At 41.4% G+C, this 22,513-nt stretch overlaps 1 long non-coding RNA gene across 1 annotated transcript; it reads left to right on the forward strand.

Annotated features, from left to right (window-relative positions):
- Nucleotides 1-11,226: 11,226 nt before the first annotated feature.
- LOC143135227 (uncharacterized) lies at nt 11,227-12,409 on the forward strand. Its single transcript, XR_012988859.1, has 2 exons — nt 11,227-11,479; nt 12,296-12,409. It is a non-coding gene; the product is annotated as an uncharacterized LOC143135227 (long non-coding RNA).
- Nucleotides 12,410-22,513: the final 10,104 nt, after the last annotated feature.

The following is a 22,513-nucleotide window of genomic DNA, read 5'->3' on the forward strand; positions in this document are numbered from 1 at the left end:
TGAAGTGTTACCGTTACTTTGAGGGATGAGAGGAAGGATCTGTGATTATTATTAACCATTATGGCCGTGGAGGACTTCCATGTGTTCACCCATCTGTGCGCGTATCTGTCACTCACAGCCCATCTCTGAATCTGACTGAAGTGTCCACCAGGAGGGAGTTCTGCAGGAGCAGGCTGTTAATTGGTAGGTGAGACAAGCAAGGGAAGATCTAATTGGATGGCATGTCCAACATGTCCAATCTCCCTTCCCCATCACACCTCTCTTCAAAACCCACCTCCTCACTGGGGGTGGTTGGTTCCCGCCACTGGGATGCACTCCACATGTGTTAGTGTGGCGAACGAGACCCGCACAGTGTGTCTGATATTCTGCTTCCGCACCATTTCATTTAATCTCCCAGCCTCTAACTGTGCTCTAGACACTCTCTCACTCTCACACACGTAGTGGAAGGAGCGGCTGCATGCGTGATTCAGTGGCTGCGGCGGTTGTTTGATTCAGTCGGCCAACCTGCGGGGCCAGTGTGTTTCTCACAGTAGCGCTCCCACCTGTCAACTCCTCTGCATCTCGCCAGGCTGTTTGCATTCAGATAAAACGGCCTCTTAACAGCCCTCGGTGAAATGCCCTTGGTTATCCTAATGACAACATCCATCATGCAGACCGCCTTGCTTTTCACTGTTAATGCATTTATGAATTCCAAGGCATGAGCAATGGCCTGTGTTTCACAATAAATATCTTCCACAGCAGAGGTAGTCTACAGTAAGTCGCGGTAGTGAGGTGGTTCATATCTCAAAGAGAGGGAGGGGAAAATAATAATACGAGAAGCACACTTACAGCCCCGAAATTAAATTCAAAAAGAAATATTTTCGTGTTGCATCCTTCAAGCGCTGGGGGAGGGAGAAAAGTGCCCTTTCTTCTTTGCTGCAGAACCTGTCTATGGTGTGTAAGCTTTCCCTGGGTTTGGAGATGATGATGATGAAAGAGCAGTTGTATCCTAGCTGAAGATGAAAGAGATGTCTCAGCTCCATTCTGGACTCATTATTCTCAATTCAGGTGCCCCCCCCCCTTTCCCGCTCCGCTAGCCCCCATCCACATCTCCTGTGCTCCCCCGGTATCTCTGCCTGATAGTCCTCTCCCCAGCTGAGTGCAGTCATCTTGCAGTCATCTCTATTTAGCCGTGCTCTCTAATACAACCGTTAGGATCCTCCGGGGACTCTGGTGGACAAATGGAGACAAATCTGCAGTGGGCTGGCAGATACCCAGCCTGTCACACACAACCCATTCAAAACCAAAGATGAAGCCCAGGCGCTTACCCTATTAATTGTTCTTCACTTTAAATTAGCTGCATGATCTTGGTGTAAGAGCCACTCCTAAGAGCCAATGCTTTGAAGGGTTCTTATGTTAAATACCATTTAAAATATTTCAGTTAATGTTTTAGAATTTGATATTACCAGTTACCTATATAAATGTGTATCAACCAATCAGCTACTATCATTATTGGCTGCAGTTATTATAATTACATTAACTAGCCTTAGGCACTATCTAAAAAATAACTTAATTAATTGAAAAGCACAATTTATGTCTGTGTTGTGATATTGTACGTTTAGAAAGGATCACAGATAGTGTTTATATGTGTGATTGACATTTGATACTACATGCTTACGATAACAACATAATATTAATATCCACTGTAGATTTTTACAGACAGTTTACAGATTTTTGCAGTTGGCTAACTTGGCTTTCATGGAGAAGGAGAAGGCGCAGTAAATAAAGACAAAGGCTTTGCTGCTTTAGAATAAAGGTGAAAGAAGTGCTCTGCACTCTGCATGTTTCACTAGGTGTTATACATGCCTGGTGGAATGTTCTGTCACAACATGTCATGTTACATTTGTGAGGACATATGTCTAAATTTCAAAAACTGATATTAACAAACAACATTCTCTCATCTTCACATTGAAAAACACGCTACAAAAAAGTCTCTCTATATATATATACATATATATATATATATATATATATATATATATATACACACACACACACACAATTGACCTCTCTTTATCTCAGTGAAGGTAATGTGTTGACTAGTGTAAAACAGTAAAACATGTTTGTTATGAAAAATGTAACAGTCAGTCCATATGTGAAAAAAAAAACATTATGTGTGGTTGTGTTCAAGTGTTTGCAGTAGTCAGCTCATTCAGAATTCTTCCCCACGTAGACCTCTCCTCAGCACATTAGGTGGAGGTTGCACAGCCAGTAAGACCGCGGTTGGTTGACCAAGAGACAGTGTCAGCCCAAGTTGGGCACAAACTTTTAAAGTGGTGAGTTGCAGCAGTGCTGACGCCAACAGAGCAACGTTCAGCAGCTTTCAGGGGAGGACTGTGGCCTGGGGACATCTTGGCCATGGGGAAAGCATTAACCTGCATTACTGTCAAAGATGTACTGTGGCAAGTTTTTTGGCCCTCAGAAGACACCATAGAGGCAGAATAATGTCCTGCTCTCACTGTCATCATTACCCACGAGGCATCCTCCCACAGCGACATGGTGCTCAACAGGAATCTTGACAAACTGTCCATAGTAAAGGTGACACTTCCCCACCTGGCTTTGTCAGGCGACTTTGTGTGCCCTTAGTCTTTGTGCTTCCCATACCCCAAACGCCTCATTGAGTTACATAGGCCACACATTTACAACCTCGATTTCACTCTGTGCTCATAAACCCCTCAAGAGTTATCACCAGCTTACCACCCCTCTGAGGTGCATTCTGGGAGAGACACACAAGGCATATTTTAAATGGCTGCACAATTAATCTGCCCTCCTATTTTATAACTGCCCCTTAAGTACCATGCTACCATATGCTAATTTTACAGGGCTAAACAGTTGTGAGTTATTATCTGGATGCATTTTTTTTTATCTATAATGCTATTGGGTAATGGTCCATCCCAATGGAAATAAGGTTACCATGGCAAAAAACATGCCCTGTTTGATATCTTTGAAGATCAGTTATAAGTTATAATTACTTCAAAAGAATACATTTGTCCAATGTTCAAATAATTGTGTTACTTGTGTTAATTAAATATGACTTCAGGCTCTTTGATAGTGGAATATTACAGAGAAGGTTGAAAGAAAGAACTACTGTACACTTTGTAAATTAAGTCCTCCTGTGACACATGTATTCTACATTTATTAGATCCTCTAATAGTCTACCTTGAGTTATGAGGACCAGACTAAAATACACAACATGCGTGTCTGTGGGTATTTTGAATATATTAGCATTTCATGTCCTGCTCTCCCAGGCCAAGTTTCTGCCATTTCAGTTTGTCAGTTGTCAGGCATGCATTCGTGTCAGGTAATTCACAGAACCTGCAATTATGGCCTAATCGTCATTCTCGCTGCAAAGAGCTTTCCTGCCAAAACTTATGAGCACTCTATCACCATAACATACAGATGGTCAAGTGAGTCATGGAGTTGGTCACATGGGGAAAATAAAACTCTCATCAAAAGGTCACAAATTAAATGGAGAGCCTCTTGATAACGCTAATTTCCAGACAACCATTTTATGTTGAGAGTTTATTCTGCTAAAAGCCTCTCTGAGATATTTCTAAACGTTTCACAGCAGGTTTCACACTGTAACCAATAATCCAGCAGCAATTACATCACAGCCTTCTTCATTACTGGACACTTTCCACATGGCCTTCTGTTTCAACTTCATTTTCAGTTTCAAGATGAGGAATCGTTACAAGCAGCTTTATTGACACTCTACACAAATCCTTCAAGGATTAAGCAAATGGCAACAGTCTTAAGCTACCGCTACGACAAGGAGGAAATGTTGAGCAGAACCTGGGTGGAATCAGGTGGTGGTTTCAGGTTGTCTCGTGTAGAGATGAAGGAGAAATAAACATCATAAGAGAACGAGGGGCCAGGTTAGCAAGGGTGGTGAGGGCGGTGGAGAGAGAAGGCAGGGGGAGTCAGGTTTAAGATAGTACAATAGCATCAAAATAGTTGAACTGGGAACAGACTTTGTCTTGGCCTATGTCATCACAGGATGTGAAATTACAATAAAATTAACTATATCTGAACTGGCACTCTGCCAGGTGTTGAGGGTTGGTGTGTTTTTATCAAGGTTTAGGGTGAGAACTTATTTTCTTTCTTTTATATGTCAGAATGAAAGCCAACCTCTGGTGTCCTAATATGTACATATGTCTGTCTAATTTCAGAATGAGGAAATGGATGAAAAGGATATGGCTAAAGTAATTGTTAAAGGCATAGCAGAAAATGTATATAAACTGTTTTCTGTGATTTCTCCATTAGATCTTCCATTTTGGTGTGCTATCATTGGTTTTACAATGCTCACATTTTAGACTTTTCAGACACACCTAAACCAAAATTGGCTTGCAAGTGTGTGTTCCAACTCCAGCTACCCGGAGGGGTTTCCGAAGCTCAGATAACACAGCAGGTCTGAGACAGTCATTTTTAAAAGAGCTGAGAGACAGGCAGACAGAGAGGAGGAAGAGAGAGAGAGAAATGAGAAAGAGAGGAAATGTCTGCTCTCCTGCTCTCATATCCTCCTCGGAGTTGTGTAGTTTGCACTTCTCATTTTCAGACAAATTACACCTGAGCCATCATCTACACCCACTTAGTCTATCATTTGGGTCAAGTCTCTCAAAGGAAGGTGGACAGTCAGTGAAATTAATCCAGGTTTCCGCACTGTTCAACCCACCTTGCCATGACTCTAAACTAAACCCACTTCCTTGATTTTTTTTGTTTTTTTTGCAAAATGCTCAGGTCAAGTCTACATATAAATGCGGACATTTGTTCAAACCCTTCCCCACCATTAATACAAGCACATGTTCAGTGCTAGACATGAGGCAGGTGTGAGACCCAAGTTTCAATCTGGTACTTGCCCTCGTGTTGAACACACTGGGGAAATGTGCACGTCGAGGCAATTTGAATGCATTTGTGCACCTGGAAACAGGTGGCTTACCCTGCCATGTAATAAGCCATTTTAGATTCTCACTGTGCCGAATGATGCATACCAAGTACACACTTGGCCTCAGGGCAGTCTACATATCCAGGCAGTGCTATGCCGCCGACTGCCTCTCCAACCGAAATGTCGACAGAAAAAAAAAAAAAATTCCTGTTCTGTGTTCACTGTTTTTCCTCTCAAGCGGACATCCTGTGGCGCAGTTACCTCAGGGCGCAGAAAGAATGCCATTAACATTCACAACAAGATTTTAATACTGACTTTTTAAAGAATGGGCCCTGTCAAAGGGTGATTGCTGCTGACTCTTGCTGTTTTATTGTGACTGTGTGTATGTGTGTGTGTTTGTCTGTGTATGTGTGAGCAAGAGAGAGAAAAAGAGAGAAAGGAAAAGAGTGCATGTGTGTGTGTTTGTGTGTGTGTGTGCGTGTGTGTATGTGTGCCATGCTTAGTGAATGGGAGCAATATGCCACCAAGCTGGCAGAATGCAGCAGAGCAATCAAAATTGCCTCCTCAACTGCGGCCCTTAACACAGAATTGATTCAACGCACTGGCTGCAGTGTTTCCACTCCTCCCTCTGCATCCTCAGCACAGACAAACAAGCCCCAGAAAATCAGCCCCAGGTCCGTCTGGGAGCTGTTTGGCTTTGAACTGATTGGCGGTGGGTGAATTAAAATAAACTCCAGCAGAGAAACTAGGGATTTATGCCTCAAGTTTGAGTTCAGCATCCATTTGAGAAGTGATTTGTACACCTGATATTCAGTCAAGTTTAATGAAAATACTCATTCAGTAGAGATGGGTACAACAAGTTTACAGTAATATGATCAAAGTTGTAAGTGTTCACCTACAAATATAAACAAAGGTAAGCTTTAAATGTGACCTATAAACATCTGTTTAGCAGGGATGTGAACACTATCACAACCACCTCTCAGGCCATAAACAGTTTTGTTCATTCTCTTTACAGTGCACTGCAGCACAGTAGTAAGGTCCACTTGACTGCAACGTTGAAGGAAATTAGGCTCTTCCTGCCATCTTCTGGTAACATGGCAACATGTCTATCTGTTCGATCTGATGCTGTGTAATGGCACAGTATCAGATCGAACAGATAGACATTCAACTCTTTCTTCAGACGAAAAGCAGCATGCAATCATTTACTGTATAGAATGCCGCTAACTATAACTGTATGAGCATTTGAGCAACATCACTTACAGTGTGTTCACTGGTGTAACATGTTCAGCAGCATACAAATATCATAGATCTCTGCTGTATCAGTATCAGGTGAAAATACAGCTAAAAACATATGGGGAAAGTGAGACAGTGTCATTTTTTGATGATACATGCAAAAAAGGGGGTGTGGACACTGATGATTGCTCTATTGGACTTGGGTGTAATTCAAGGACTGCCCTTTTGACATTACAGTTTTTCTCAGTCGCTTTGGTGCTTTTTGCAGATCAGAATGAAAATTCTCATAACTATTAGTTCAACCTCAACATTTAGTCATTTGTGCACATCATAGTAGCAAATTCTCCTTCCTCTGAACAAATTGCAAATACTTTTGGACATGTATCAGTTGCTTTCATACAATTCTCTACTGTTTTTTAACATTATCATTTGCTTATGTCATGTTAGTCAAAATGAACTATACTTATGGATACTGAATAGTCGTTCCCTATAAAACTAATAGTCTTCATTTCATTGCTTGAGTCATTACATACAAAATTGTTGAACTAGTTATCAAATTCTGTCACAATGCTGTAGAATTGCAAAGAGCATACAGTAAAAATGTACGTATTCAGTGTCTTGTACTCACTTACTCCCCTAACTACTGCAATGTGTAACTTTACTGTAGTTTTCAAATGGCTGTACAAGTACTGTATAGTGCTGCCTTGAGCATGTTCAGGTAGTGTCACCGAGTTCTGCCCTTTTTTGCATTGGAAAACACTGAGAGAACTGTCATAATGAAAACATGACAAAGCCATTTGACTATCTTGTTCATAAACGATGGTGTCGAGACTTCTCATTTTGATGACACTGACAGTTTCATTGACATGAATACGTGCTTTTGAGGAATGGACTATCCATTTTGAGCAAGTGACATGCTTTTGCAGGTCATCCACTAGGTTTTGCAGTTTGCACTAATTGTTTTGAGAAATGCACTAACTGCTGTGCAAATGTTAATAGTGATGTGAGAATAGCACCAAAGCGACTGAGAAAAACTGTAAAATGTCAATGATCTGTTACAATATTCCTCCCTGATCAGCAACTAACTGGAGACGTCATGTTAACTTCCCGAGGAGAACATGAATATGAATCTTGCTCCTTTCTCAAGGTACTTGAGCTGTGTTCTTAATGTCAAGAAAACACAAATTACATGTTCTAAAAAAACATCAAGGACACAATATAATATCGGTACTGAAATATCGGTATATATATATAATGATGTGCACACACATACTCCATGTTCATACATAAAGCAACATAATGTATTTGGAATCGGAATTCACCCCAATTTTCAACATTTTCCAATGTGCAAGGCAGTTCGAGAGACTTCGAGAGAACCCTGCATGTTGATCTTTTGGATGAAAATATAAACCAAACCATTATTGAGAAAATGGAGGAAAAGGGCCATATTTCCTAGAGAACACCAAAGTTCCACGGTGCAATCCCAGGTGTTACAACCGTGCAGTAGAAATACAGAACAGAGATGCCATTATCACTGTAATTATTTAGTGTAGGGCCTACCATCAAAATGAATATCAAGCTCTTATGTTAAGATAAAGAACTACATTTTGCTGCTTAATCTTCATGACCTGGAATTTGTGTTTGAGTGTGTGTGTGTGTGTGTGTGCGCACGCACACATGTGAGTGTGTGTGTGTGTGCATGTGAGTGTGTGTGTGTGTGTGTGTGCGTTATGCTGTTAATGAGTCTGCTGAATCAGTGGAAAGACTCAGGTGAAGCCTCATTAACCCCCTCCATGTGGTGGGCCCTCCAGTGTGCCTGAGCGGACCCAGCACTGTGTGCCGTTCAGTGGCTCAGTATGGAGCTAAGTGGACCAACCTAAGTCAAGCACAGAAGGTGGCCCTCACCACCTGTTTGGCTTGCAAGCTTTGTGCACTTGGAAGCTCAGGCAAAAAGGTGTTATTGAACACAAATGCTAAATCATGCATGAGGGAAATGGAAACTCCCATAGTCAATAACAATATGCTTGACTGGTCAATGGGAAAATAAGTCACAGTGAAGGATAAAGAAACAGATTAATTCCACTCCACCTGCGCAGCCATTTTCTCACCCACCTCATTGCCTCTGTGTGCCTGTGTGCTGATGTACTGCTTCTTGTTGTTTAACCAAATCTCAATTCATTCCAATGGTCAGAAAAAAATAATCAGTGAAGGAAAGTGATAGAACACAATCGGGACCTAATGTTTAGATTAATACAAGGTCATTACCAACCAACCAAACCAAGGAGCACACCAATGAGTAGCTTATGCTGTATATCAATATCAACCTTGTCCAGGAGGGCAAAACATGACCCCAGTATCTACTACAGCCAAAATAGCAGGCATCAACAATGGTGCATATTGAATTAAGTTAAATGTACAGGTGAGCAGCACCCTCTAGAGGAGAGAAGTGATGGTTAGAAATAAATGCACATTGCTGGACTATTTTTGCCACAAACTAGGTCCATGTTATATTTATTAACTCAAACATACCCTGTATGTATTTCATCACATAGGGAGAGTGGGGAACATTGTCATACTTTTCAGTTTCTTACAATGACTGCAAAAGATGCATGGATATTATATCAAATTAAATTCTTGGGCACATTTTTCTTATTTCACACATTGCATTGTGATAATATTTTACATGCAACAAACAAATACAATTTATTAACTTGAAAATGCATAGCCTACTTGTGTTGAATTGCCTCATAAGCTGGAGTAAAAATATAAAATCAAAAACCACTAACTTGTCAAATAGTTTTTTGTAAGGGTCTCGTCTTTGTCCTGTTTCCATGTTGTCTGCTTCTTACTTCCTGTTGCCTTTGTTTACTTCCTGTGTCCATTCCTTATTGAGAGGGAGTTAAGTCATTTTCCGACGAATGACCGTCGCAGGAAGTTGCGTCATAACAAAGGGATGCCAGACCCTCTTGTAACAGCTGTACTCGGTGATACTGCAGACTCGTAAAAGTAGTTAGAGAATAAGGCAGAAAAACGACAAGTTTCCTCATGCTGCTTCCTTATGTTGGAATATGCAAAAATGTACAAACAATCAAGAGGATGCTTTCTTGTATGTGATTTCTGCAACAGTGATACTGCAAACGTGTTGATAGCCTATTGTTGAGCCTATATTTATGCTGTAGCCTAGTGTAAAGCATGTCACACTAGCCTAGCCTACAGAAAACACTTAATTGATGTGATATAATGATAACTTGTATGCCTACAATGGTTTATTAAACATCGTAGTCATTTATTTAGTCAGTCATCATGTTCATGTTAATGAATAGGAAGGACATCTAAACGATACCAACATTTAAATAAACCAACATTTCGCGCAATATCTGCCGTGAGTCACAAGCTCCTCCCAGCTGACTGGCAGATCAAGTGTCTGTCGCGACAGTCAGTCGCGATCGATTATTTAATAAATACATGTGAATTACGAATAATAATAAAAAGATTCTACCTAATGTGACTGTTTTTTCCATGAACTGTAAAAGAAAACACGTTTTTTCCCACTGTATTCTCCATAAAAAGTAAATTATGTACTTATTTCTGGAATTGACGTCACTTCCTGGACTCGTCTGAGGCTGGTCTAATGGGTCATTCGTCTCTAAAAGACTTAACTCCTACTGCAGTAAGCATTGCGTCCATCCCAGTATGCATTGTGTTCAACCCAGCATGCATCACATCAAGTCAGATCTGCACAGATCTGCCTCAAGTCGAACACGCCTATTTTGACGCGCTTGGCGTCACTTCCTGGACTCGTCTGACGGTCTCTACCCCCTACTGTCCTACTGGGAATAAGGATACTCCCATTTATACTCGCGCGTCGTGGTCACGACACTAGTTGCAATATTCTCCTGAACAGAGGTGTCGCTGTTGTGAAAAGATTAACGCTAACTACCTTACACAGCAGAAGAAGCTGCATTAAGAAACACTAGTAGCAGAGAATGTAAACGGGCTCTGCTATTAGCTAGCCTCTGTGATGGTACTTCAGACTTTGGTTGCTACTATTCACAACTACCACCATCATTATCATCTAGTTTCCAAGGTGTGCGCACAGGTAGATAGATAGATGGATATATAGATAGATACTTTAGTCATCCCGAGGGAAGTTTTAATAATTTAAACAGTTTAGTTAGCTGGCTAGCTAGCTAACAGCTGGCTGAGTTTGTGTAATTTCCTGAAGTGGAAAGAGATTTTGTTCAGGCCTTAATAGATATCCTTTGTTTGAAAATAAATCGTTTCTATTCTTTCCTCTTAATTCCATGTTCTTCTATGTAGAAGCCCTTAGGGTGCATTCAGGGCACTTCGGAATGACAAGGACCGCCCCCATGGCTACTTTGTTTTTCCAACAGCAAGTGTATGTGCTTTGCCGTCGGAATGTGTGACAAACACGGATGCCACAACGAAGGTTAAAACATACACTCACTAATCCTAAACAAACAACTGTATTTGCTTAAAATATAGTGTAAGACGCTCGTGAAAGAAAGATATGCAGCTTTCAAGTGACAAAAACGGCAAATTCCCAAGTTAAAACTGTTGGACATGAAAGGCCACATGGACTACAAACGAACTACAACGTGACGACAAAAGTGATGACGAGCCCCTAACTGGGCAACTCTGTTAGCAAAATCTAGCCCCAGTTTCCGACCTCTGACTCACACATTACGTGACGTGAATGACGCGGAATGATGATGTTTTCACTCGGAGTGAGGTTTTTTCTGAAGCCCATGAACGCTAGGTTAGCCTGCAGACAGATCTTGCAGTTGCCTTCCACGAGCTGCACGAGCTAAAACACGCCCTCATGACGTCAGTTCAAAGACGTGATAGGGCCATTTAGGAGGAATCTCCTCATGACGATTTTGACGGGAGTCTCATGCTGCTTCCTTATGTTGGAATATGCGAAAATAAACAGAAATCGAAGGGATACCTTCTTATACGTGATTTCTGCAACAATGGTAGGCTAGCCTACTGAAAATGTTTGGATACACTCTAAAAAATACTGGGTTATTTTCTCAACCCAAACGCTGGGTTGAGGCTGTCAGGGCATTTTGTGGGGTTGTTTTTACTCATGTTGGGTTATTTTCTGTAACCCAGCTTGTTGGGTTGATAGTTTAGGACAGCGCCCCTCCTCTCTCCCACCTGACGTGGAGTACACTACCCAGCACCTGGGTGACTTTAACACAGCTGCATAGTTATTTGAGAGTTCGAAAAAACATCGTTATTCTTCCAACTGTCCAGTCCACCAGCTGTCAGCATGCAATGGAAATCAGGCGATTTCGTAAGGTATGTGTCTTTAACTTTTTTTAAATGTTTTATCCAGACGGATTTTAAAAGTCCACCCAGAGATGTAGAAGCTACCCTTCATGATATGAATGGATATTCTGCCTGCCCATTTCGTTCAGCCTCAAACAGGTTATATAACCTGTTATGAGTCTGCTAACTAACGTTAGCTAACATTAACTTACAATTACTGTTCATGTTAAATATACACAAAGACAGACTCATAAAAACATAGTTCTTTGTTCACTGGGTATGAACTGCTGACAGAAACAAAACGACGAACTAAAATGAGCATACCAAGCTGGTTAACATTAGCAGACCATATAGTTAGCATCAATGCTAATTAAATATGCTTCGTGGTGGTTGTAGCCTAGACTTGCAGCTAACGTTTGTCAGCTAATATTAGCCAACACAGTTGAAGTAATGTTAGTCTCTTCACAAGCCACACGTACGGTAATAATAATGGCAAACAACATCTTATTAATTCATTCAGGGTAGCTTCATATTATAGCCATGTAACTTAACGTTACTGGGTGTTTTTGGTTGTAGCAAAGAAGACGGGCTCTGGTTGTAACATCAGACAGTCATTTAGCTAACGTTACCCGGTAACGTTAGCATAGAACTTCTAGAAGCTACAAGTTATTATAACAACTCCTAGGTGGTCATGGTTTCCGAGTGTGTTGCGCTAATATTTTGTCTCCTGGTGGATTTTTAATGTTTGTCAACATCATTCAATGATAATGGTTCATGAAAATCTTGATATAAAGTTCTGTAAATAACAGTGATTAATGCACTCTTTTTTTTTTCTTTGATTCACAGGGGTGATGCCCAAAACAGACGGTGGAATCTGCCTGCCTTCATGGAAGTATCACAAGCTTTTTCTAGCTATCTGTTCAAAAAATAAACTGCCAAATAAATAAATGTCGAACTGTTTTATTTCATTGCATGGCTATTGTTGCCCATTGGATGGATTTTAAAACATTATATTGTAACATTAATGATTTGCAAACATTTATTTGAATTATTATCAATTAATAGTGATTGGATTAAGGAGAAAAATAAGATACTTAGAATAACCCATAGATTAGGTCAGCATAACCCAGAAATGACAGTGAAAATAATATAAATCCTGGGTTGTATAAGATAGCCTACCCAACAATTATGTAGGTTTAACCTAACAGTTTTGTTACGATAACCCAATGTTTGGGTTAGACTATCAACCCAACTCATTGGGTTGACCGAACAACCCAATTTTCGGGGCTAATATAACTCAGTGCTGGGCTCGACCACTATTTACCCAGTGGGTGGGTTGAAATTGGGTTGTTTTTAACCCAATGTTTTTTAGAGTGTATTCTGTTAGTTTCTGCTGTTGGTTAAATAGATAGACACACATATAGGGAAAACACTTGATATTGAATTTATGTGCTACAAAACAGGCCTGTTAACTGTATGACAACAGTGGTTTATTTAAACTTAATCTAACAATTTATTTTGTCAGTCATCATGCTCATTTTAATGAGTAAGAATGAAAGTTCTGCTGTATTTATTGCCAACAAAATTCCGCGATATCTCTTGCGAGTCACGTCAGGCAGACTGTAGCCTGTCTGTCCTGGATGAGCTGCCCTCTGTTGTAGCTCCTCCCGGCTAGCCTCTGAAGATCACGTTTACGTAGAAAGCCAGACAAAGTCATCTGGTCTGATGAACCAAAGGCTGAACTATTTGGCCACAATTCCCAACTCCTTATGTGGAAGAAACCAGGCACTGAGCTACACTGATGTTTGTCCTTTACGCTTCTCTCATCCTCTCAAAGGAACTCTGGATCTCATTCATAGTGACCATTGGGTCCTTGGTTACCTGTCTGACCAAGGCCCTTCATCCCGGATTACTCAGTTTTGCTGAGCGGCCAGATCTAGGAAGACTGTTGGTTGTTCCAAACTTTTCCATTTGAAAATGATGGAGGCTACTGTATTCTTGTATTCTTCTCCAGGTCTACGGACAATTCCTTCGACCTCGTGGCTTGGTTTTCACTCTGACATTAGGGGAGTTCGACTTGCGGCAGATCTGTGCAGATCTGACTTGATGTGATGCATGCTGGGTTGAACACAATGCATACTGGGATGGACGCAATGCATACTGGTTAGAAATTCTGTCCGACTTCTGTCAGCCGGGGAGGGACTTACCACCGTGACACCATGTCACATGGCCTTAAAATATCGCGGGAGTCTTAGCCTGCAGACAGATCTTGCAGTTGCCATCCACGAGCTGCACGAGCTGAAACACGCCCTCATGACGTCAGTTCAAAGACGTGATAGGGCCATTTGGGAGGAATGTCCTCATGACGATTATGACTAGAGGCTCATGCTGCTTCCTTATGTTGGAATATGCGAAAATAAACAGAAATCGAAGGGATACCTTCTTATACGTGATTTCTGCAACAATGGTAGGCTAGCCTACTGAAAACGTTTGGATATTCTGTTATTTTCTGCTGTTGGCTAAATAGATAGACACACATATAGGGAAAACACTTGATATTGAATTTATGTGCTACAATGCAGGCCTGTTAACTGTATGACAACAGTGGTTTATTTAAACTACATCATAAGAATTTATTTCGTCAGTCATCATGCTCATTTTAATGAGTAAGAATGAAAGTTCTGCTGTGTTTATTGCAAACAACATTCCGCGATATCTCCCGCGAGTCACGTCAGGCAGACTGTAGCCTTTCTGTCCGGGATGAGCTGCCCTCTGTTGTAGCTCCTCCCGGCTAGCCTCTGAAGATCACGTTTACGTAGTAAGCCAGACCAAGTCAGACTCAGCCGAAGTCAAACAAGCCTATTGACTAGGCTCTCTGTGAGCTTGTTTGTTTCCTGTGGAGCCAGGTGTGTACAAACCTGGTTGGGTGTTGCTTCTAGTGCATCAGTATGTTACGGACGTGTAGACACATTCAGAATAGCGGCAGGTTCAAAAACACCTGGCTCCACAGGAAACAAAAGAGCTCACCGAGAGCCTTTAGTGCAACTAGTCCATTGTAAGAGTCCTGTCTTGTTCTGTTTCCCCTGTGTAGTGTTTTTTCCATCATGTCTGCTCCTCTTGTGACTTCCTGTTAGCTTTTTTTTACTTCCTGTGCCCTGTTCCATGTGCTCCTTTGTTTACCCTTGCCATGTGTGCTTCATTACCTGTGTCAGCGTCTTCACCTGTGTCTCGTTCCTCAGTGTATTTAGTCCTCTTGTTCCCTCTGTTCCTTGTTGGTCTTTGTTGTTGTTTGTGTCGTGTTATACATGCGGTTTGTTCTGTTCCTAGTAAAGATTCCCCTAATTCCAAGTTTGCCTTGCCTTGCCTTGCGTTTGGGTCTAACCCTCCCCTACAAACCATAACAGATCAACTGTGAGACCTTATATAAAGAGATGTGTGCCTTTCCTAATAATGTCCAGTGAATTAATTTAGGTACAGGTGGACTCCAATCAAGTTGTAGATACATCTCAAGGACCATTGATAGAAGTAGGATGCACCAGAGCTCAATTACAAGTGTCATAACAAAGGGTCTGAATACTTATGTAAATGGAATATTTCAGTCTTCAGTCAAACACTCCAAACACCTGTTTTTTGTAGAGTGTTGGAGTATTATGTGTAGATTGATGAAAAAAATACGTATGTAATTAGTGTCTACACCTATTGAATCAGCATGTTACGATAAAGGACGTATAGACACTAATTACATTCAGAATAGGCGTGTTCGTCTTCAAGCAGATCTGTGCAGATCTGACTTGATGTGATGCATGCTGGGTTGCCCAGCATGCATCACATCAAGTCAGATCTGCACAGATCTGCATGAAGACGAACACGCCTAATAGCGGCAGGTTCAAACACACCTGGCTCCACAGGAAACAAACGAGCTCACTGAGAGCCTTTTGTGCAACTAGTCCATTACAAAGCATGATTGTGATTATCACATTACAGCATGCATACCTGTCAACACTCCCGTTTTTCCCGGGTTTCTCCCGTATTTCAAGGCCATCTCCCAGCACCCTCCCGTTTTGTTATTTCTCCCGGAAAACTCGCGTAATTTGCATGGCCATCAAACTTCATTAAAATCATTGATCCATTCAGGTTGCCAGATTGTGTATGAAATACACCCTACACACGATCACTTAGTTTCAATTTCAACCGTTTTGTCATAGGCTAAAACCTGGCAACCCAAAACCCAAATAAGGAAGCGGGTGCCGACTGCGCAGCCTGAGTCTCGTCGTAAGCAAGTTAAATAGTTAAATGGCCTACTCCAGAACTAGCTGTTGTGAAATTGTTGGGAATTTAATTGAATAACACATCACATAAACTGTTATTGAGTGTTGTTGATACACTGAACTTGTGCCCTCGGAACCAAATCTGACAGCAAGCAGCTTTGGAGTTTTGGAAGTAGGCTGCAGGCAGGCAGCTGGTGGATACATAACTGGCATGCGTAAGGTAATGGTAGCCTAAGCTAAAAGCAACGACCGAAATGCAGTGTTGAAACACGTGTATGAAACGTATTAAATATGCAAACACAGATCCGGTATAAACACTGACCCCCCCCCCCCCCGAAAAAAATCTCCCGTTTTTGGAAAGCTAAATGTTGACAGGTATGACAGCATGACCTGTGCTATTTGAAATAGGGGCGTCATTCAGATATCAGGGGTGAATAACATAGCCCATCTTATATGATTGAGGGGCCCAGATCATATCCATATTTTGGAATTTGGTCTCACTTTCTTTTCCATTGTGAGATAGGGGTGAGGGTCTGCAGTGACCTGACTGCATGTGTTATTATTGTAACGCCGAATGGCCTAGCCTAAAGTCCCGTTGAGAAGAAAAATATGGACAGTGCAGATGAGAACATCAAAATGTCAGCTAGATATTAGCCTAACTGATCTGCTCCTTGCAGAAATAGAAAACGTATTTGGTGGCACCCTAGACTCACGTCATGGCACTGACTTTGGGAATACCTTCCCTAGAGGGCACATGGTAAGGAAAATGGTGGTAGGACACTACATCTCATTTTACTGGGATTTGTTCATTTCCATTGCAAGGGCACTTAGTGCAGCAGTACCCTAAGAGGTAGAGGTAATAATTAATTTTCTTCCATAAGGGCACCTACTAGGGCTGCACGATATATCTAAAATCTATCGTTATCGCGATATCAACACTTGCGATGGACATACCGCAAAGATTACTTAATTTTCGATAAATTCGATACATTTTCTGTGCCGTGCGCATTCCATACAGTCTATGTGTATTCACATTCTGAATGTCAACATATTTTACCAAACTGATGCTGTCATGCAGCCCAAGAAGCCCGTCCCCTACCAGTTTAGGTGTGTGGTGTTTTAGGTGTTGAAGCGGGAGCTAAGTCGTGATGGCTGAAAATAGTGAGTCGAGCGAGGTAGGCTACACTTGGGTGAAGAGGAATTAGTGACTAAAAGGAAAAGCACGTCTGTTATATGGGAATATTTTGGTTTTATGAAGGATGCCGTGTTACAAACACAGCGCAAATGCGTCCTTCTCCACCGTGTTAAATAAACAATTTCTTTCGTTATCGTTATATCAGAAGATGTCTTTCACTGTCTGTAAGGCTTGTATTTTATGATTTGCATTTAGCAAAAGCCCCAGACAGCAGCACAGAGGTAATCAGGATTCGTTATTTGTAAAAGTTGTTTAACCTACTTCTGGACTGTGCGATTGCAGCCCAATTACTTTCACTTTCCGCTGCCCTCGTAGTCGGCATGCCGGTAGCCTAATAACGTGGGATGCGCAGCGTATGAGGTTACAGACTGAGATGACTGCCGCGATATAGCTTAAGTAGCTTCTTTGCTAGGCCCATCGAAGGCTGGCAATGTGGAATATTCCGCTGGTTGTTGCACAAGTGTTCAGATTGGCTGTCCACCCGTCTTTTATGAGGATTAGGAGCAGATCTTCCACACAACTTCGATAGCCTAGTCCAGGGGTGGGCAAACTACGGCCCGCGGGCCGAATCCGGCCCGCCAAGCACTTTCATCCGGCCCGCCGAGCATTTCATTTAGTTATCAGGCTGCTCGCTATTTTTTTCCTGCGATAGAGAAGACGTTGGTTAGCTTTACTGCAAACTGCTTTTCACTCTCCTTAGATAACGTTTACAATGTCAATGTCAAAACATCATGTTAAATAGTTTTACACGATGTTATCTCTAAGTTAACTCTTAGTTATCTCCTTTGCAGCAGATCTAACGTGAACATTATGCAATCCATTTAATTGGGAATGCGTCTGCACTCACGAGAGGGAGAGAGAGCCGCAGGTTCCAGCTGGCTTGTGATTGTTGATAATTGATATCTCCTTCTTATAAGAAAGTTTTAAAAGGAAATCATGAAGGCAACAGTAGTTCCCACTACTGACCATTTAAAAACTGTGAGAGGGCCCAGCCGTAGGTAGCTCTAGCCATAGCGGAGCAGGCAGAAGATCATTGAGAAATAAACGTGAATTAAAGCGACTGTCTTAAAGCGACAGTGCACAATTTATACATTTGTTAAACAGCATAAAATTAGCAGTATTTTTAAAACAAATTAGCAGTATTTTAAAACAAATACTTTTCATACTGAATTATAGACTATAAAAAATGTTTTTTTTTTACGCGTGTGTCGTGGGGTGGCGGAGGCCGGGGGGTTGTGCGGCCCGCCGGCCAATTTTCAAAACCCAATGTGGCCCTTGAGCCAAAAAGTTTGCCCACCCCTGGCCTAGTCAGTAGGTCTCTTAGCTGTCCACTTTCATCAGGCCCCCCCCCCCAACCCTACAGTGTATGCTTGCAGCAAGCAGAATGGGGAAAAAAACATTAAATATACTGCTCAAAAAAATTAAGGGAACACTTCAATCATACACTGAATCACTCTGACACTGTTTGGTTCTGAGCACAAGTAAAACTTTTGAGGCGAGTGTTTTATTTTGCAAGAACTGTCAGACATTCTGTGAATGTGGAAGGTTTCAAAATATGTGTGGAAAACCTTTATTGAGCAGTATATTTAAATATCGCAAATTATATTGTTATCGCAGTACTCAATAATGTTATCGCATATCGCATGTTTTCCTAATATCGTGCAGCCCTAGCACCTACCACATATTTATCACTGCAGGGGCATCCATTTCAGAAACTTCTCTAAATTGATGCAAGTAGGGACACCCTTCACTGAATCACATTTTATCCACTATGCACCTATGTTGGCATTTCTTTCTCACATACTGTAAAGTACAATTTATATGGAACACTGTCATGTAGGGGCAGCATAGAGGGCACTTCATAATGCCACCCTTTTCGAACGGAAGGGCACACATACTGTAGGGAATGGCAAGTAGACCGTGCTCCCATGGTTGAAAAAAACATGTTAAAGTGTTCTATTGGCTGGCCTTTACATGAGAAATTATTTTGTGCATGCCAGTGGTTGTATAAGTTTTTCTTTGGAAGAGGAAAACTGGCTAAGCCCAGTTTTGGAGAAGCTTGACTAAAGGTAAACAAGATGTTGGAGTGGAGTGGGATATACAATGTTGCTGTTTTGGCTTTGATAAATCTGTGTCTTCAGTGTTCTACCCAGGGGGCTGGACCCTGACCTGGCTTTTCTATGTTAGCATGCAGTCACACAAACCACAAAAATCAGGCTGCTTTCCCATCCACAGAATCTTAGAAGGTTGTGATGGCTTCCAGAGAACTCTTGCCATGGAGTTTGTGGGTTGGCCCATATTGTTTCTTTTTTATTGCTGATAAAAGCCCTCTTGGGTGCATTTGTTTCATGAGAAGACAAAAAAAGCAAGCCCCTATCCCAACTGTTTTGGTATGTTGGTATGTTGTCAATTGGTATGTTGTCTTTTAACTATTCTCAGATAAACAGCTGTTCAGTCCCAAGGGCATAGTTTATGTTATAACATCTGCTCCTGCTGATCGTCAGGGTGAAACTGGTAGCTCTGACCCTATTCCTAAGGTTAAGATCAGCACTTTAGGTTGGTAGAAAGGATCTGGGTGAAGAACAATTTTAGAATCATCCGCAGTGAAGTGCATGCAAGCAGGGTTCACTGATAACCTTGTCAAGGGAAAAACATTTGCTGACTGTAGCAGAGACACAGCACTCCTCCATAGAAATCCTCCATAGAAATGCATGGGCTTATCACACCCCTTTCACGGCAAAACGTCGACATGTGAATGCATTGAGCCAATAATGTGGTGTGTTGTGAAGACATCGTGCCAATCATGTGTTGTAATCTCGCCGCTGGAGCAAGATTGGTGTCGTGAAAGCCTTGCGCATACGCATTTCTGCCGAAATGGATGCCAGAATAATGTAACTGTAGGTCTGTACCAGTTTGAGAGGATGCCCTTTGTTCTGTGCAATGCCCTGACCATGTTTCAATAGTTGATCCGACAGTGTCTAGGAGACCAGGTTAGTGACTTTCTAGTTATTTATTTGGATGACAAGTAGCCTAAGATAAATGCAAATAATGCTAAGAACTTGTAAAGTGCTGCATGTTTTGAACCATATCAGCTTGCAGGAATGCATATTGTAGTTCCACAACTAATGAGAAGTTATTCACATCTTCAACATGGCCTTACAGTCCTGTACAGCAATACATTTTCATTTATTACAACAAAGCAGTTGTACAGATTTTTTCTCTCTCTCTTCAATCTCTCTTTCAACTGTTAAAGGTTAAAGTTCTGATTTGTTGACAGTTGACAGATTGTGCACTGTCAGCAGTGGATAATGTAATGTGATTTTTTTAAATGGGGAAGCTATCTCCAAACATGGTCTTTTCAACAGTCCCAGAAGAATTCCCCTGAACAGCAGACCCACTCAGTGCAGTACTAGTTTCTCTTGTGATGATGTGTCTAAACAGTGATAGGCAAGCTTACAAAATGTAGCTTAAATAAAGCTTTAAGGACAGATCCGGCAATTTTTCTATATAGATTTCTGTTTCTTGTGGTCCTGTCAGTACGGAAAAAAATCAATACAAAATCGGTAAAGGAGCCAGGCAGCTGCAACACTACACTCTGGGGGCATGAGCACTATGGGGCGCCAAATGTAACATGCCTTATTTCGTGGACAGAATGACTTTCGTGTGACGAAATACATATATTCATTACGAAACCATGTTACATCGTAGCGCCTTTTGACCTAGGAATGCACAAATTGGTTTGCATTGTGTCCACGAAACACTAAGAGAGCACATCATTTCGTGGACGAAATTGACTGGTGGCCTTTTCCTTTCGTGGACATAATGCTGAATGCACTATTCACTGTCGTAGACGAAATAAACTCTTTTTTTTGGTCAAAAGTAATTCTGTCCACGTAAATACGGAATGCACCTACACGCATCATCCTGTGCATCTTATTTCAATTTCGTCCACAGAAGTATTGTGTTGTGTTACAGAAGGCATTCCGTCCACGCAATAGTAATTTAACTTACGGAATGCATTCAGTGACATATGCTTTCATTCTGTGGACGAAATGCATAATAGAATCACGTACAATAGATTTCGTGAGTCAGCAGTTTACGAAATGAATTATGTGTCACGATAATTTCATTACGTGGACGAAATGCATAACAGAATCACGAAATCAGTTTTGTGACCTGATGCAATACATTTCGTGAGTCAGCAGTTTACGGAATTAATTATGTGTCACGGTCATTTCATTACGTGGACGAAATGCATAACAGAATCACGAAATCAGTTTTGTGACCTGCTGCAATACATTTCGTGAGTCAGCAGTTTACGGAATGAATTATGTGTCACGATCATTTCATTACGTGGACGAAATGCATAACAGAATCACGAAATCAGTTTTGTGACCTGCTGCAATACATTTCGTGAGTCAGCAGTTTACGGAATGAATTATGTGTAATGATAATTCCATTATGTTGACGAAATGCATAACAGAATCACGAAATCAGTTTTGTGACCTGCTACAATACATTTAGTGAGTCAGCAGTTTACGGAATGAATTATGTGTCACGATAATTTCATTATATGGACAAAATGCATAATAGAATCACGAAATCAGTTTTGTGACCTGCTAAAATACATTTCGTGAGTCAGCAGTTTGCGGAATGAATTAGCCAGTGGGTAGCCTAGGCTACCATTTAGAAGTGGCCACTTAAATCGCGCCTCCAGTTAGTCAGAGCTCCGTGAAACAAAGGAAAGCCCTTTATTTGGACGGGCAAGTAGGCATAGCAATTAGGCCTATTATGCACGCACTCCAGCGAGACGATATAAACTAGGCCTACTGTTAGGCCTACAACAAGTCGCGATTTATTAGTTCCTGTAATGTTTTCATGAACATTACAGGAATCCACTTATTGATTGTTTTAAATATCGTTGCTTAGCCTACCCACGAGTTTGTCAGTTTCACTTTGTAAAGGTTGCCAAAATCACCTTTTTACATGGTTGTTTGTATGAAAATGTATTAATACTTTCTCTCTGTTTAATATGCCATGTATGTAAATTTGATGTCAGCTGACCGTTGAACGCGCGTTTTGGGTAGGAGTGACTTTCATTGCACTTTGTTTAAATGGAGGCGCGGGGAGAGCGCTCGCCCCCGAGAGTTACCTGTGCGAAGCCGGCTGGTGTATGGAGTAACGCGCGTTAGAGGCCTTGCATGCTGAACGTATACCGTGACTCTTTCTCGCTATCTGCGATCATCATTTTTTCCCAAAGTCATTGGATTACAGCAAGCAAAGGAGCATTTTTCCTAACGTGGTGTTTTGGTGAGATTGCGTTTCGCAACCGTATTAGGGAACGACTTCTCAACAGACTGTAAACGCAACGACTCTTTCTTATTCCGGGTGTTACATGGCAACTGGCACCCATGTTAACTGGCTGCGTTGGTGACGTTTCATGAGTGATGACGTTTCTTTGACAGATGTGGCCGCTTGCAGATTTGTCACTTTCTGATGGGAACTGGAGACGATCAAATACAAATATGCATGACATATTTAAATGTCAAAATTGGCTGTAGTACGCTACATGCACTGGACCATGAATATGCCACCAAAAAA

The sequence above is a fragment of the Alosa pseudoharengus genome, unplaced genomic scaffold, assembly GCF_046254945.1.
Source record: "Alosa pseudoharengus isolate Yale_2024_CS ecotype anadromous, Long Island Sound unplaced genomic scaffold, YU_APseudo_1.1 YU_APseudo_1.1_scf_2, whole genome shotgun sequence".
In the NCBI taxonomy this organism is placed as follows: Eukaryota; Metazoa; Chordata; class Actinopteri; order Clupeiformes; family Clupeidae; genus Alosa; species Alosa pseudoharengus.